Below are 19,443 nucleotides of genomic sequence, written 5' to 3'. Positions count from 1 at the left end.
GAGTACTGGAATGGGTTGCCATTTCCTACTCCAGGGGATCTTCCCAACTCAGGGATTTTTTCCCGCATCGCACACAGACGCTTTAACCTCTGAGCTACCAGGAAAGCCCAGTTGAAGAATACAAGGTGCCTTAGGGAGCTATTTAGTTCAATTGTGTATTTTTTCAAACTTCTGCTTGTGTAACAGTCACCTAGCAATGGAAAGCATTACAAAAGCCACACCACAAAATTCTGATTCAGTTGGGCCAGATGAGCCCAGGAATATGCATTTGTACAAACATGTTGAGCCTGATATAGGTGGGGTAAGCAAACGCTATTTACAAATACTGACAACACTGTCAGTCTACAAATGAGTAAACTGAGGCCCAGAGAAGTTATACCAGCAAATCAGGAGCAGAACTGACATGAGAACCCAGTTTTCCTGGTTTGCCTATTCAATGTCACTTTCTCAGCTTCACCACTGCAGTGTAGTATAATATGATAAATAACATCACACCTCAAAATATTTTTCTCATTACCCACAAAGGCCATGCCAAGAGAGTTTGACCTACAGATCCTGCTCTTAAAACCAATGAGTTGTTCATGGACCCAGGGAAGCTGCCCCCTTGTGAACAGCCTGAATGTGTGATACAGGTTTGCACTGCCACCGAACTCAGGCAGTGAGTTTGGCAGTCAGTAATCTTCTATACGCATGGACCCCAGAGATACAAGGAGGTTGTATAACCAAAGCTATCCTCCCAAGAAATCCTATTTGTCAGTGTTTGCCCAATCATAGAGAAGGCAGTGGCACCCCACTCCAGTACTCTTACCTGGAAAATCCCATGGACGGAGGAGCCTGGTGGGCTGCAGTCCATGGGGTCGCGAAGAGTCGGACACAACTGAGCGACTTCACTTTCACTTTTCACTTTCATGCCTTGGAGAAGGAAATGGCAACCCACTCCAGTGTTCTTGCCTGGTGAATCCCAGGGACGGGGGAGCCTGATGGGCTGCCATCTGTGGGGTCACACAGAGTCGGACACGACTGAAGCAACTTAGCAGCAGCAGCAGCCCAATCATGGGCATTTTTTTCTTCTCTGGGATCCCGGTAAATACTATGATGCCTTCATCTCTGATGTATTCCACTGAATATATGTGAAGTTATACTTAGGTGGTATCATGTCAAACACATTTTTTTTTTCTCATTGGTGCATAGTTCACATAAGTGAATCAATATGCTCTTCTTCAGACTCCACTGAAGACATCAGGTGCCTGCTCAGACATACTGTCTCCTTGCAAGTAAACGCCTGCTGACTTACACCAATGAAAGAAAAAAAGAGTTGTTGTGATTTCTTCTGTGATTTGTTGGTTATGCAACAGCGTGTTGTTCAGCCTCCATATGTTGGAATTTTTAATAGGTTTTCTCCTATAATTGAGATCTAATCTTACTGCATTGTGGCCCAATTAAAATAAATAAATACATTTTTAAAAAATGAAAAGAAAAAAGACAACAGTAAAATTTTACATTTCAGTAGAAACTCTGGTGACTGACACTAGGCTATCATAGACTTTTTTTCAAGTAAACACAGCAAACATATGACTACCTCCTTCCACAACTGCTTCATAAGAAAAAAAGCAGTTAACCCCCATTAATACAAAGTAATAACATAATTTATAAAGATTCATGTTGATGTGTGGCAAAACCAATACAACATTGTAAAGTAAAATAATAATAATAATTTTAAAAAATTAAAAAAATTATTTTCCTGAGAAACTCAGTGTCTGTCCCACTTTACTACAGACAGTAGCAGTAGGAACTTAAGAACAAAACAGCAATAGACCTTAATTAACATTTGTGGAGCCAGTATATTATCTGATCATAATGAATAAATGACTTCATAAAAAGATCTCATTAGCCATTATCAGGACTCTTGTATAACTGTCCTTCCTGCCCAGTTTGTTTCATCTGTTTAATCAGGTGTGTCCCAGCTGTCTTATACAATGACTCCTCAGAATTTGAGATGGCGTTTCCCAGAAACTAAATCTGCCCTGAGTTTCAGCCAGGTCACTTTTTTTTTTTAAAGAAACTAATTCATTAGTGTTCCATTCTCCTTATTCCTCTGTTATTGGTCATGATATAGAAGGAAAAATAAAGATGATGAGTGATATTGGCTGCTGGATAATAGGGACTTTCTATCTAAGTAATCTCACTACAGGGCAGAGGTATATTATTTTTATTTTAACTTTGAAAACCATTCATCGGATCAATATCTTCAGAGAACTAAGATGCTTCCAATTCCTCATTATGTCAGTTTTATTTGAAGTAGTATGGAGATAATGAAAAATATTTAATATTGGTTGCTTTTCAAATGTGGAAATTGCTGTTGTCCACTGAGAAGGAAGTGTGGTGAGAAAAGCTGTTTCCAGCTCATAAAGCTGTGGTTATTATTTCATATTTTTATAGAGCCGTAAATGCACAGGGTGCTGACAATACGTGAAGTGGGGCCAAGCAAATCTCCAAAGCAGGAGGAGTCCATATATAGACTCAATCCAATACCAAACCAACAACTCACAATAACCATGGCATAGCTCAGGGCCACTGCAAAGGAAGAGCTATAGAAGCGGGAGTGGTTTTAGGGTGAAGAAAAGAAGGGATCCCCTAAAGTATAATAAAATGATAGAAAACCTTTGAATAGGCCCTAAAGCCTCAAAATGAGTTGTCCAAGCCAACATTTTCTTTAAGAAGGCTTTCTCCCTCCATTTTCTAAGCAGAAAAATTAGAAGCCTGTACTACTCAGCCATCAAAAAAAAAAAAAAGAAAGAAAGAATGCCATTTGAAGCAACTTGGATGGACTTAAAGATCATCCCAGTAATTGAAGTAAGTCAGAAAGAGGAGGTGATGGCACCCCACTCCAGTACTCTTGCCTGGAAAATCCCATAGATGGAGGAGTCTGGTAGGCTGCAGTCCGTGGGGTCGCTAAGAGTCAGACACGACTGAGCAACTTCACTTTCACTCTTCACTTTCATGCTTTGGAGAAGGAAATGGCAACCCACTCCAGTGTTCTTGCCTGGAGAATCCCAGGGATGGGGGAGCCTGGTGGGCTGCCATCTCTGGGGTCACACAGAGTCGGACACAACTGAAGTGACTTAGCAGCAGCAACAGCAGCAGAAAGAGAAAGACAAATACCATATCGTATCTCTTATATGTGGACTCTATGAAACAAATGAACCTATCTGTGAAAGAGAAACAGACTCACAGACATAGAGAATAGACTTACGGTTGCCAAAAGGCAGGGGCAGGGGAAGGAAGGACATATTGGGAGCTTGGGGTTAGCAGAGGCAAACTACTATAGATAGTAGTATACATAGTATATATGGAATGGATAAACAACAAGGTCCTACTGTATAGCACAGAAAACTATATTCGATATCCTGTGATAAACTGCAATGGAAAAGAATATAAAAAACAATGTGTATATATGTATAACTGAATCACTTTGCTGTACAGCAGAAATGAGCACAACAATGCAAATCAACTATATGTCAATTTAAAAATAATATATAAATAAACAAATGTCTACTCTAGAACAATAAATTAGATGTCAAGCCCACATGATGTGGGTGAATTGACCTCAAGACAGACAGCCACTCCATCTTCATCAGTTATTGAACAGAGAGCCTGGAAAATGCCCTCATTTAGAGGTGCAAATAATGCCTTTCTCCTTAGACAAAAGGAAAAATCCCTTTAAATGGTGGAGGTTCTTTGAACCCTGCTGATAAATCAATCCAAGAATAGAGCACTATGTTCACAACATGATCAATCAAAAGCTACACACAAAATGGAAAAAAAAAAAAAAATCTTCCAGAACAGTGCCAGGGCCCTTATCACAATTGCTTCCTGACAGAAAGAGTGGATAAACAAGCTCAGGACAAGGCCAGGCAAAGACTGGTCCAGAGACCTTGTTTCTTGTTGCTCTAGGTATCAAAATAGGAAGTAAACAGCTTAGAAACAGTTCTGAGAATTGCCTGGAGGAAGTGCTGCTTCCTTCTCCCTGCACTTGCTAAGTCTGCTTATCTTTCATCCTCTCAGCACAGCCTTTTGCAAGCTGGCTGAGACCCCTTAGCAGAGACCATCTTTTCCCAACTGCCTCTGACCTAATGCCATCCAGCTGACCCAACACATCCCCTCTCCTCCCCATCACCAAAATGAGATAAGAAAATGAAGGCACAAACAAGCACCACACTTTCCATGTAATGGATCTCATAAAGAAATGCAGGCATCTGGTTTATGGAAATATCCACCACTGTGGGAGAAAACAGGCAGTTGGGCTGGCTAGGTTTCCAGCACCACCCAAGCAGCATCTCAGCATGACTGAACTACTTCATAAGGCTCCTTGAGAGTAACCAATAAACAGCTCTGGAGCTCATTAACCGTGCAGCCTAGTGTTGGTTCCTACCAAAAAAAACATGTAAGCTTATTTTACGAGGAGACTGGATTTGTGTTACCACCTATCAGATGATTTTTAGTACCCCATCATCACCACCTTGGCACCTGACACTTACATAAGGCTTTTCATGTATGGATGCCCACAGAGCAGTAATGCCTCTGGCTGTCCAAATCCTTCTGTGAGCCAAAGAAAGCTCTGGTATTCACTTGGGTGCCTCTGCTTGGCTTTACACATCCTAATTCTAATTCAGGTAAAGGTGTTCATAAAGTCAGTTCTAGGTCATCTGAGTTCCATTTAACCTGAAATTTTTTGATATGAAACATGAATGCTATAAATTGCAGGCAATCAATAATTTAAGATTTTCTCAGAGAAATGAGCCAGCTCCCTGGGATAGGTACAACACCCATCTTACCCTACTGGTCTCCAACCTCCACAAAATGTTTCACATTGGATTGTCTTTTAAATGACTGAATGTTTTAATACTGTTTATGCTTTGAAACCACAGAAAATCTGGATTTTTAAAAGACATACAGTTATGCCAGGTTTTATTAGCACTAGGAGGACAAATTGTTGGATGTTATATTTATTTTATGTTTTTGTCACAATCCAATTCAATAAATCATCCTTTAACAAACTTTACCAAAGGACTGATGATCTTTATGTTAAAGAAGCTGAAACTGCTGTGGCTTCTTTAGGTCTCTTTAAATGCAGAGATGGAAAGAGCATGGGGATTGCATTCCACAGAGCACTCACATGACCAGACAGTATCTGAAGTATTACCTTTATAGTGTTGATCATATAAATATTATTTTTCTGTGGTTTTGCACTGAACTAATCACATCTAACATCATATTAAGGAAGTCATTTTAGTAGAAGCTTTATTTATGGAGAAAATTTCAAAGTATATGCAGAAAAATTATTGCTATTATGATTTGGTTTGAGAAGCCAAATAACGTCTAAATTTCATAAATGCTGCTCTTGGGGGAACAAGAAAACTCTCTTGGACTGAATGTTTAATTTCCCATATTGAACTGTTAAGAATTCATCCTTCTCCATGTATTGCATTAATAGAAAAATATAGAAGCCCTCCAGTGGACAAACTCAATATTCTCTTGGAGAAAAACTGAATTGACTGGGAGTCAAATGACTGAGCAGAAATGGGTCTCAGTGAGAACCATCACTGGAGACCTGACAAATTCAGATGTCCACCTCAGGTCCTTCAAACTATCAAAGGTGAGCAGTGACTTTGGGATATAGGAGGAGGAAAAAGTGACAGCTCACAGGCCAGCCCTAAACACATTAAAAAATATTTATTATCAATCCATAAACTCTCTCTGTTTCTCTTCTTTGATTTGTTCCCACTCTTTCTCTCCATCAAAAAAACAAAACCTATTCTCATCAGTCATGGTCCAACTGAGAAAACAGGAATGTGGGAATGTAATAGAGGGAATTTTGTTACACAGCCTGAAGGATGGAAAAGCAAAACAGGGGACTGTTGTAGGTAACTGTGAGAAACACAGTGAGCCCAAACCAAGGGATGGACTTGGAGACTTGAAACACAGGGAAAGCAAGACTTTTAACGACAGTCTTGCAAGATTGGGTGTCTGGGGGACAAGCACACCTGGTGTCCTCTAGCAAGCTATTTATTTTCTAGCATGTAAGTCCCTCCCCCTGTTCTTCACTGGCTGAGTACTATGGGGTGAACAATCATCCCAGATGTCACCTAGGTTTATACCTTTAGGGGCTGGCCTCTCCCTAACATCTTGTTTCCTCCTTTCCTGCACACCCCTTGCTGTTTTTATGTTTTGAATTCACCAACAGAATGAGCCCGCATGAAAATTCTTGGCATCCTTTCTCCCTTCATTTGCCCAGACTTTCTAGTTTTGTAACCGTTATGGTGGTTACTACATCAGTAACCTGTTAAGCAAGTTTGGCTGGTAGTAACTTTTCCACTCAGTATCAGCCAAACTTGAAAATGGACCACTTTAAGTTTTAATTTCTTACAGTAACCCATGGGTTAAAAACAAATCAAGAAGCTGCCTCCACCCTAAGCTGGAGCACCAAGTATACAACTGCAATCAAACAACTAGACTGATTCATTAATACCTACTCCTAACCACATCAGTCACTCAGTCAGTTCAGTTGCTGAGCTGTGTCTGACTCTCTGCGACCCCACGGACTGCAGCACACCAGGCCTCTCTGTCCATCACCAACTCCCAGAGCCTGCTCAAACTCAGGTCCATCAAGTTGGTGATACCATCCAACCATCGCATCCTCTATCGTCCCATTCTTCTCCTGCCTTCAATCTTTCCCAGCATCCGGATCTTTCCCAATGAGTCAAACAGAATCCATGTAGCCATATTTGTTCATTCCACACATCACTTTTCCACATCCTTCTCTCCCTGGTGAATATTTCATCATTTAAAGAGGAAAGTAAGTTTAGATAGTGACTAATTTATGAAACGATGGTACTTTGTCCTCAATGAATTAAAAAATTCTAATCCATGAAAACATAATTCCCCCAGAAGGATACTGTGGCTCCTTCACTGACATGTCAACATCAATGTCTCTTCCTGAAGCCTTAACAAAACAAGCCAAGAATATATGAAAATTAGCAGGTACTTTTATTTTCCTCCACTCAGTTAAAATATAGAGCAATGGTTTATGCATCTTCAACTTTTCTTGCAAGAATTTCAGATATTTAGACCATCATTACAAGTTTCTTTCACCTTGGAAAGAAATAATTTCAATCTCTAAATTAACTATGTTGGCCCTTCCTACAGGCTGGAGTCTATTATACAATTTGCTGTAACTCTATACTAAGAGCAATTACCTTGTTTTATTAACAGCACAATAGGGCCTATCAACCTTACAAACGTATCAGTCAACACCCAGTAAGTATGCCAGCATTCAGGTCTGCTAAAAAAGAAGTTGGATAGTCAAGACATCTTTTACAATTCAATTTTACTGTGTAAATTAAAATTGCAATGGATTCCTCCATTACAATGCAGTTGAATAATATGATGTTTACAACTGGATTTCAGTGAATCCAATTGGGATGTTTGGATGGTCTCCACCCTGGAAAATCAGCTTGAGTTCTTGTACTCAGGCCAGATTTCAAGAGACATCATAATTAGATCCCAGAAGAATACACTGCAGCTGAAGAGGATATCCCCTACAGAATTATATGGGGAAAAGGCTGGCCAAAGCAATGTTCACATTCATGCAATTATCTAATTAATTGTACAAGGTGAATGGAGTCAATATAATTATGGCTAAGGTCATACTAGGATTAAGCTAGCCCTGAAAAAAAAAAAAAGTGTGTTTTAAGAAAAAAAAACCTATAATGCTGTGGTAGACTCCCAATCAACATGTCTCATTTCTTTTGCAGCACTGGAGTGGAAGTTCATCAAAACAAAAGTTTTAGCAGATCTTGAAGCATATTGGGAAAAGCGACCAAGTGTAGGACATGACACATTTTGACTAATTCCACTATACCTCCCACTGGCCCTTAGGTGAAAGATTATTCATGGACATTCAGTTATAATCACTAGGCACTTTAGTCAAAGACTTTGAGGTTTTAAACAAAGGACTCAACAAAGGATTCTTGCAGTACAATTATGAAGCACAGAAAATATTTGGAATGAGTCGGGGAGCTGAGCAAGAAACTCATCTTTATTGTGGTTTCTCTACACTGGGGCTTGTGCCAGGTGTTGTGTGTGTGTGTGTGTGTGTGTGTGTGTGTGTGTGTGTGTGTGTGTTCTTGTCTGTTATCTTATTAATTAAAATTTCTAGTTTAATTGAAAAACATTTACTGTGTGCCTCTTGAATGTCAAACTCTGTGAGATAGGAATCATTTAAGTTAATAGAAAGTATTGGCCAGTATTAAAAAGAATAACAAATTTAAATGCTAGAAAGAAGCAAGGGCATGTCCTTGTATACTTATTCATTCTTTCAACATCCTTTACAATATATAGCATTTCAGCAACTAGGGGAGAGGAAATCCTAATATTGTTTTAATAGACCTGAAAATAACTTAGATTTCATTCTGTTAGGTAATAATGTGAAATTTTTTACTTCGTATAGACATTGTAATCCTAAGATTTCAATTTATTTTTTCCTTGTATAATTAAACAAAACTGTTGCATTTCACATAACTATTGTTAAATTTATAGAAGTATATAAGAATTCTTGACAAGGCCATTAAATTTGAGGGGAATATGGTCTCCATTTATGCACAAAACATGATGCTTGGGGTATACAAGGAAGTAAAACACATAGGTTCTTACCTCTAGGAAATTACACTCATAAAGACAAAAAGTTTAAATTACTTACCTGTGGTTCAGCAATAAAGAATCCACTGCCAATGCAGGAGACTTGGGTTCAATCCCTGGGTCAGGAAGATTCCCTGGAGAAGGAAGTGGCAACCCACTCCAGTATTCTTGCCTGGGGAAATCCCATGGACAGAGAAGCCTGGCAGGCTATAGTCCATGAGTGGCAAATAATTGGACATGACTGAGCAACTAAACAACAACAAAAAAATAAATTCAGCAAAATTTAATCACATTCTGATGATACAGAAAGCATATCAAGATTTTACAGTATTCCATAGGAAATATTTGGATAAAAAGGATATGGTGTGTGTGTGTGTGTGTGTGTATACACAATGGAATATTATCATTCAGTCATTAAAAAGAATGAAATAAGGCCATTTGCAGCAACATGGATGGACTTACAGAGCATCATACTGAGTGAAGTACGTCAGACAAAGAAGGAGAAATATCATATAACATCCCTTATATGTGGAATCTAAAAAGAAATGATAAATATTAATTTACGTACAAAACAGAAAGAGACTCACAGAAAATGAACTCATGGATGCTGGGGAGGGAGGTGGGATAGTTAAGGACTTGGGGAAGCTCATGTACACACTGCTATATTTAAAATAGATAACCAACAAAGACCTATTGCCTAGCAGGGGGAACTCTGCTCAATGTTATGTGCCAGTCTGGGTGGGAGGGGGTTTAGGGGAGAATGGATACATGTATACACATGGCTGAGTCCTTTCACTGTTCACCTGAAGCTATCACAATATTGCTAATCAACTATACAGCAATACAAACTGTTTTTGGTGTTAAAAATAAATAAATAAATAAAATTCAAATAAAAGAAACAATTATTTTAAATACAAAACAAAGTACCAATGAATAGAGATTATTGGCTAATCAAAGGTCAGAACACTAAGGGGGCATCATTTGTACTGAGGAATATCCTAACTGCAAAACCAAGTTAAAGGAAGAGTAATAGGCTAGATCCTTTGTTAGACCTTTTTTTGTGGGTGTGAAAACTATTATAATTATTTGTGTAATCTCCAAAAAATTGTTTAATAAAAATGCCAAATATATAACTTGTTTTATTCTTATTATTGTTGTTCAGTTGCTAAGTTGCATTTGACTCTGCGGCCCCATGAACTGTAGTACTCCAGGCTTCTTGGTCCTTCACTATCTCCCTGAGTTTGCTCAAACTCATGTCCATTGAGTCAGTGATGCCATCCAACCATCTCATCCTATTACCCCCTTCTCCTCTTGCCCTCAATCTCTGTTTTATTCTACAAAGTTGTAAACTCTTTCAATGTAGGTAGCACATTTCCTATTTTTTCAATACTACTCTAAAAATAGAGGAGACAGCATTATTCTCATTTTATTGTTCCTATTTGACTAGAGCACAAAAGTTATTAAAAATCTCAAGGTGTCAAGGTACTTGAAAAAACGTGGACTCCAATCTAGATTTACTTCTGTTTCCTGAGTTAAGGTCAAACTTGTTCTAAAGTCATAACAACCACAATATTGATGCTTCCATCTCTCAAGAATATAGCAATGCTGTGCTCAAGGATTTTATACTTGATATAAATCTAGTTAATGTATAGGATTAGATTGCCTTACCTGATGGAATTATTAAATAAAGAAAACATTTCATGTGTGGCTAATGAAATGCTGCCTCCTTATTTTATGGTGACATCAAAGACATGTATACAATTTGCAACAGAATGAAAATGATACTTCCTTCAAACCCATCCAAACATTGAAAACTGACTGTTGTCACAACACCATAACAAACAGGCTGCTTTTCCAGAATTATTAGTTGATGAGTAGCTATGACAAGAAGCACCAAAGAGATTATTATTCCTGATTTCCAGAAATAGGTACTTTAAAAGCCTACTTTTATTGTTAAGCATATAACACAACAAAGAGATCCCAACTGTGCATAGTTGGGTTTAGATATTTCTTGATAAAAAAGGATTAACAAGTTACTTGGCCAGACGGTAAAGAATCCACCTGCAGAAAAATTAATGACCCAATAAAAAAATGGGCCAAAGAACTAAATAGACATTTCTCCAAAGAAGACATACGGATGGCTAACAAACACATGAAAAATGCTCAACATCACTCATTATCAGAGAAATGCAAATAAAAACCACAATGAGGTACCACTTCACACCAGTCAGAATGGCTGAGATCCAAAAGTTTGCAAGCAATAAATGCTGGAGAGGGGGTGGAGAAAAGGGAGCCCTCTTACACTGTTGGTGGGAATGCAAACTAGTACAGCCACTATGGAGAACAGTGTGGAGATTCCTTAAAAAACTGGAAATAGAACTGCCTTATGACCCAGCAATCTCACTGCTGGGCATACACACTGAGGAAACCAGAATTGAAAGAGACACATGTACCCCAATGTTCATCGCAGCACTATTTATAATAGCCAGGACATGGAAGCAACCTAGATGTCCATCAGCAGACAAATGGATAAGAAAGCTGTGGTACACAATGGAGTATTACTCAGCCATTAAAAAGAATACATTTGAATCAGTTCTAATGAGGCGGATGAAACTGGAGCTGATTATACAGAGAGAAGTAAGCCAGAAAGAAAAACACCAATACAGTATACTAACACATATATATGGAATTTAGAAAGATGGTAACGATAACTCTGTATGCGAGACAACAAAAGAGACACAGATGTCTAGAACAGTCTTTTGGGCTCTGGGAGAGGGTGAAGATGGGATGATTTGGGAGAATGGCATTGAAACATGTATAATATCATATAAGAAAAGAATTGCCAGACTAGGTTCGATGCAGGATACTGGATTCTTGGGGCTGGTGCACTGGGATGACCCAGAGAGATGGTATGGGGAGGGAAGAGAGAGGGGGATTCAGGATTGGGAACACGTGTACACCCATGGCGGGTTCACGTTGATGTAAGGCAAAACCAATACAGTATTTTAAAGTAAAATAGAGGTAGAGAAAGATGGCGGAGGAATAGGACGGGAAGATCACGTTCTCCCTCACAAATTCCTCAAAAGAACATTTCAACGCCGAGCAAACTCCACAAAACAACTTCTGTAGGCTGGCAGAGGACATCAGGCAACCAGAAAAGCAGACCATTGTCTTCAAAAACAGGTAGGAAAAAATATAAAAGACGAAAAAGGAGACAAAGGAGGTGGGGAGGGAGCTCCGTCCCGAGAAGGGAAGCCCGTCCCGGGAAGGGAATTTTAAGAAGAGAGGTTTCCAAACACCAGGAAACACTCTCCCTGCCGAGTCTGTGGCGAGCCTTGGAAACACAGAGGGCAACATAACAGGAAGGAAAAATAGATAAATAATTAAAACCAACAGATTACAAGCCCACCAGTAACTCCCCCAGCGGAAAAGCAGCACAGACGCCTGCATCCGCCATTGGGAAGTGGGGGCAGGGCAGGGACGCGCGGGAGGCGCGGGCTGCAGAGCTTTGCAAGAATCGGGCAGGAGCACCCCACGTGCAACCAGAACGATCTAACTTGGGCTAGCAAACCAGACTGTGGGATAGCTACCACGCGAAAAGCTCGAACATAAGACACCGCCAGGACCGAGCACAGAACAAAGGACGGAGCGGAAAAAGCCGGCTGCAGACCATTCCCCGCCGGGGACAGGCAGCCAGAGCTGTAAGGACTGGAAAGGGGCAATTGCAGACCCAGAGAGACTTTACTTACCTAACTGCAAGCAGGCTCCTTTGCTAAGACTTCTGGGGGTGCTAGACGGTCACAGTCTGCCTCACGGGGTGCGCCAGCGGTCCACCCAGAGAGCTGAGCGGCAGCGGCGGAAAAGGTGACAAGCCGCGGCGATCGTGCTCGCCAAACTCCTGAGCTACTCGGACCTGGGAAGGGCACAAAGCGCAGTCCCAGCCGCATTTGTGCCTCTGAGGGCTGCCTGAGGGCCGAACCTGAGCGGCTTGGACCGGGGAAGTGCACGCAGCCTAGGGCCGGCCCCAGACGGTTCCCGGCTGAGCATCGTAGAGCCGGAGCGGTTTGTGCGCCGCGAGAAAGGACAGGTCAAGCAGGGCAGAGATACTGTGTACACACGACAGTGCTATTTGTTTGCAGCATCCCCCCTTCCCACAGCGCGACTGAACTAGTGAGCCTAAAACCAGCAAACAGAAGAAGTTAAACAGAGGGAACCACCTTGGAAGTGAGCCCACACGGCCCATAACATCAGAGAAGAGCCAGATATATTTTTAATTTTTTAATATTTTTAAAATCATTCTTTTTTTTTTTTTTGCTTTTTTTTTTCCTTTTTTTTCCGAGCTTTTTTTTAAATTGTTAAGTCTTCTATTTCTCCTCTAATTTTTATTTCTATAACCTAGTATTACTATTTTTTAAAAAAAAGACTTTTTTTTTTTTAAGGCAAACACCATATATACTCTTTGGATGGTTCTTGGTGTTTTGTTTTGTTTTTTTGTTTGTTTGTTTGTTTGTTTTTTAATAATTCTTTTTTTTTCTTTCTTCCTTTTTCCTTCTGCTTTTCTTTAATATTGTATCTTTGAAAATCCAACCTCTACTCCAGATTTTTAATCTTTGCTCTTAGGTTTTTGTTGTCAATTCTGTACATTTAAAAACCCAAACTTCACTACCCAAGTTTACCTGAGAGCGAGATTACTGGCTTGACCACTCTCTCCTCCTCTGGACTCTCCTTTTTCTCCACCAGGTGGCCTCTGTCTCTTTTCTCCCCCATCTCTTCTCTATCCAACTCTGCGAATCGCTGTGTGTTCCAGACGGTGGAGAACACCTAAGGAACTGGTTACTGGCAGGATTTGTCTCTCTCCTTCTCATTCCTCTCTCTTATCCTCCCGGTCACCTCTGTCTACTTCCTCCCTCTCCTCTTCCCCGTATAACTCTGTAAATACCTCTGAGCGGTCCAGACTATAGAGCGCACATAAGGAAGTGACTACTGGCTAGCTTGCTCTCTCCTCTCTTGATCTCACCGCATCTCATTCCAGTTACCTCTAACTACCCCCTCCATCTTCTCTTCTCCTTGTAACTCAGTGAACCTCTCTGAGTGTCCCTCAATGTGGAGAAACTTTTCATCTTTAACCTAGATGTTTTATCATCGGTGCTGTATAGATGGAGAAGTCTAGAGGCTACTGTAAAAATAAAACTGAAAACCAGAAGCAGGAAGCTTAAACCCAAAGCCTGAAAACATTAGAGAACTCTTGAACTCAGGGAACATTAAGCAATAGGAGCTCATCAAATGCCTTCATACCTACACCGAAACCAAGCTCCACCCAAGGGCCAACAAGTTCCAAAACAAGACATACCACCCAAATTCTCCAGCAACACAGGAACACTCCCCTGAGCCTCAATATACAGGCAGCTCAAAATTATCCCAAAACCTTTGATGTCTCATAACCCATTACGGGTCACTCCACTGCACTCCAGAGAGAAGAAACCCAGCTCCACCCACCAAAACTCCAACACAAGCCTCCCTAACCAGGAAACCTTGACAAGCCACTGATAGAACCCCACCCAAAGTGAGGAAGCTCCATAATAAAGAGAACTCCACAAATTATCATAATATAAAAAGGCCACCCCAAACGCAGCAATATAACCAAGATGAAGAGACAGAGGAATACTCAGCAGGTAAAGGAACAGGAGAGTTGCCCACCAAACCAAACAAAAGAGGAAGAAGTAGGGAATCTACCGGAGAAGGAATTCCAAATATTGATAGTGAAAATGATCCAAAATCTTGAAATCAAAATGGAAACACAGATAAATAACCTAGAGACAAGGATTGAGAAGATGCAAGAAAGGTTTAACAAGGACCTAGAAGAAATAAAAAAGAGTCAAAATATAATGAATAACACAATAAATGAGATCAGAAACTCTCTGGAGGCAACAAAGAGTAGAATAACGGAGGCAGAAGATAGGATTAGTGAAATAGAAGATAGAATGGTAGAAATAAATGAATCAGAGAGGAAACAAGAAAAACGAATTAAAAGAAATGAGGACAATCTCAGAGACCTCCAGGACAATATGAAACGCTCCAACATTCGAATTATAGGAGTCCCAGAAGAAGAAGACAGAAAGAAAGATCATGAGAAAATCCTTGAGGAGATAATAGTTGAAAACTTCCCTAAAATGGGGAAGGAAATAATCACCCAAGTCCAAGAAACACAGAGAGTCCCAAATAGGATAAACCCAAGGCGAAACACCCCAAGACACATATTAATCAAATTAACAAAGATCAAACACAAAGAACAAATATTAAAAGCAGCAAGGGAAAAACAACAAATAACACACAAGGGGATTCCCATAAGGATAACAGCTGATCTGTCAATAGAAACTCTTCAGGCCAGGAGGGAATGGCAAGACATACTTAAAGTGATGAAAGACAATAACCTACAGCCCAGATTACTGTACCCAGCAAGGATCTCATTCAAATACGAAGGAGAAATCAAAAGCTTTACAGACAAGCAAAAGCTGAGAGAATTCAGCACCACCAAACCAGCTCTCCAACAAATTCTAAAGGATATCCTCTAGACAGGAAACACGAAAAGGGTGTATAAACCCGAACCCAAAACAATAAAGTAAATGGCAACGGGATCATACTTATCAATAATTACCTTAAACGTAAATGGGTTGAACGCCCCAACCAAAAGGCAAAGACTGGCCGAATGGATACAAAAACAAGACCCCTCTATATGCTGCTTACAAGAGACCCACCTCAAAACAAGGGACACATACAGACTGAAAGTGAAGGGCTGGAAAAAGATATACCACGCAAATAGAGACCAAAAGAAAGCAGGAGTGGCAATACTCATATCCGATAAAATAGACTTTAAAACAAAGGCTGTGAAAAGAGACAAAGAAGGCCACTACATAATGATCAAAGGAACAATCCAAGAAGAAGATATAACAATTATAAATATATATGCACCCAATATAGGAGCACCGCAATATGTAAGACAAATGCTAACAAGTATGAAAGGGGAAATCAACAATAACACAATAATAGTGGGAGACTTTAATACCCCACTCACACCTATGGACAGATCAACTAAACAGAAAATTAACAAAGAAACGCAAACTTTAAATGATACATTAGATCAGTTAGACCTAATTGATATCTATAGGACATTTCACCCCAAAACAACGAATTTCACCTTTTTTTCAAGTGCTCATGGAACCTTCTCCAGGATAGATCACATCCTGGGCCATAAATCTAAACTTGATAAATTCAAGAAAATTGAAATCATTCCAAGCATCTTTTCTGAACATAATGCATTAAGATTAGATCTCAATTACAGGAGAAAAACTATTAAAAATTCCAACATATGGAGGTTGAACAACACACTTCTGAATAACCAACAAATCACAGAAGAAATCAAAAAAGAAATCAAAATATGCATAGAAACGAATGAAAATGAAAACACAACAACCCAAAACCTGTGGGACACTATAAAAGCAGTGCTAAGAGGAAAGTTCATAGCAATACAGGCATACCTCAAGAAACAAGAAAAAAGTCAAATAAATAACCTAACTCTACAACTAAAGCAATAGAAAAGGAAGAGTTGGAGAACCCCAGAGTGAGTAGAAGGAAAGAAATCTTAAAAATTAGGGCAGAAATAAATGCAAAAGAAACAAAAGAGACCATAGCAAAAATCAACAAAGCCAAAAGCTGGTTCTTTGAAAGGATAAATAAAATTGACAAACCATTAGCCAGACTCATCAAGAAGCAAAGAGAGAAAAATCAAATCAATAAAATTAGAAATGAAAATGGAGAGATCACAACAGACAACACAGAAATACAAAGGATCATAAGAGACTACTATCGGCAGTTGTATGCCAATAAAATGGACAACGTGGAAGAAATGGACAAATTCTTAGAAAAGTACAATTTTCCAAAACTGAACCAGGAAGAAATAGAAAATCTTAACAGACCCATCACAAGCACGGAAATTGATACTGTAATCAGAAATCTTCCAGCAAACAAAAGCCCAGGTCCAGATGGCTTCACAGCTGAATTCTACCAAAAATTTCGAGAAGAGCTAACACCTATCCTCCTCAAACTCTTCCAGAAAACTGCAGAGGAAGGTAAACTTCCAAACTCATTCTATGAGGCCACCATCACCCTAATACCAAAACCTGACAAAGATGTCACAAAAAAAGAAAACTACAGGCCAATATCTCTGATGAACATAGATGCAAAAATCCTCAACAAAATTCTAGCAGTCAGAATCCAACAACACATTAAAAAGATCATACACCATGACCAAGTGGGCTTTATCCCAGGGATGCAAGGATTCTTCAATATCCGCAAATCAATCAATGTAATTCACCACATTAACAAATTGAAAAATAAAAACCATATGATTATCTCAATAGATGCAGAGAAGGCCTTTGACAAAATTCAACATCCATTTATGATAAAAACCCTCCAGAAAGCAGGAATAGAAGGAACATACCTCAACATAATAAAAGCTATCTATGACAAACCCACAGCAAACATTATCCTCAATGGTGAAAAATTGAAAGCATTTCCCCTAAAGTCAGGAACAAGACAAGGGTGTCCACTTTCACCGCTACTATTCAACATAGTTCTGGAAGTTTTGGCCACAGCAATCAGAGCAGAAAAAGAAATAAAAGGAATCCAAATTGGAAAAGAAGAAGTAAAACTCTCACTGTTTGCAGATGACATGATCCTCTACATGGAAAACCCTAAAGACTCCACCAGAAAATTACTAGAGCTAATCAATGAATATAGTAAAGTTGCAGGATATAAAATCAACACACAGAAATCCCTTGCATTCCTATACACGAATAATGAGAAAGTAGAAAAAGAAATTAAGGAAACAATTCCATTCACCATTGCAACGAAAAGAATAAAATACTTAGGAATATATCTACCTAAAGAAACTAAAGACCTATATATAGAAAACTATAAAACACTGATGAAAGAAATCAAAGAGGACACTAATAGATGGAGAAATATACCATGTTCATGGATTGGAAGAATCAATATAGTGAAAATGAGTATACTACCCAAAGCAATTTACAAATTCAATGCAATCCCTATCAAGCTACGAGCCACATTTTTCACAGAACTAGAACAAATAATTTCAAAATTTGTATGGAAATACAAAAAACCTCGAATAGCCAAAGCAATCTTGAGAAAGAAGAATGGAACTGGAGGAATCAACTTGCCTGACTTCAGGCTCTATTACAAAGCCACAGTCATCAAGACAGTATGGTACTGGCACAAAGACAGACATATAGATCAATGGAACAAAATAGAAAGCCCAGAGATAAATCCACACACATATGGACACCTTATCTTTGACAAAGGAGGCAAGAATATACAATGGAGTAAAGACAACCTCTTTAACAAGTGGTGCTGGGAAAACTGGTCAACCACTTGTAAAAGAATGAAACTAGATCACTTTCTAACACCGTACACAAAAATAAACTCAAAATGGATTAAAGATCTAAATGTAAGATCAGAAACTATAAAACTCCTAGAGGAGAACATAGGCAAAACACTCTCAGACATAAATCACAGCAGGATCCTCTATGATCCACCTCCCAGAATTCTGGAAATAAAAGCAAAAATAAACAAATGGGATCTAATTAAAATTAAAAGCTTCTGCACAACAAAGGAAAATATAAGCAAGGTGAAAAGACAGCCTTCTGAATGGGAGAAAATAATAGCAAATGAAGCAACTGACAAACAACTAATCTCAAAAATATACAAGCAACTTATGCAGCTCAACTCCAGAAAAATAAACGACCCAATCAAAAAATGGGACAAAGAACTAAATAGACATTTCTCCAAAGAAGACATACGGATGGCTAACAAACACATGAAAAGATGCTCAACATCACTCATTATTAGAGAAATGCAAATCAAAACCACAATGAGGTACCACTTCACACCAGTCAGAATGGCTGCGATCCAAAAATCTGCAAGCAATAAATGCTGGAGGGGGTGTGGAGAAAAGGGAACCCTCCTACACTGTTGGTGGGAATGCAAACTAGTACAGCCACTATGGAGAACAGTGTGGAGATTCCTTAAAAAATTGCAAATAGAACTACCTTATGACCCAGCAATCCCACTGCTGGGCATACACACCGAGGAAACCAGAATTGAAAGAGACACATGTACCCCAATGTTCATCGCAGCACTGTTTATAATAGCCAGGACATGGAAACAACCTAGATGTCCATCAGCAGATGAATGGATAAGAAAGCTGTGGTACATATACACAATGGAGTATTACTCAGCGGGTAAAAAGAATTCATTTGAATCAGTTCTGATGAGATGGATGAAACTGGAGCCGATTATACAGAGTGAAGTAAGCCAGAAAGAAAAACACCAATACAGTATACTAACACATATATATGGAATTTAGGAAGATGGCAATGACGACCCTGTATGCAAGACAGGGAAAGGGACACAGATGTGTATAACGGACTTTTGGACTCAGAGGGAGAGGGAGAGGGTGGGATGATTTGGGAGAATGACATTCTAACATGTATACTATCATGTGAATTGAATCGCCAGTCTATGTCTGACGCAGGATGCAGCATGCTTGGGGCTGGTGCATGGGGATGACCCAGAAAGATGTTATGGGGTGGGCGGGGGGAGGGGGGTACATGTTTGGGAATGCATGTAAGAATTAAAGATTTTAAAATTTAAAAAATAAAAAACTAAAAA

The sequence above is a fragment of the Ovis canadensis genome, chromosome 16, assembly GCF_042477335.2.
Source record: "Ovis canadensis isolate MfBH-ARS-UI-01 breed Bighorn chromosome 16, ARS-UI_OviCan_v2, whole genome shotgun sequence".
In the NCBI taxonomy this organism is placed as follows: domain Eukaryota; kingdom Metazoa; phylum Chordata; class Mammalia; order Artiodactyla; family Bovidae; genus Ovis; species Ovis canadensis.
This window is presented reverse-complemented; position numbering follows the sequence as displayed.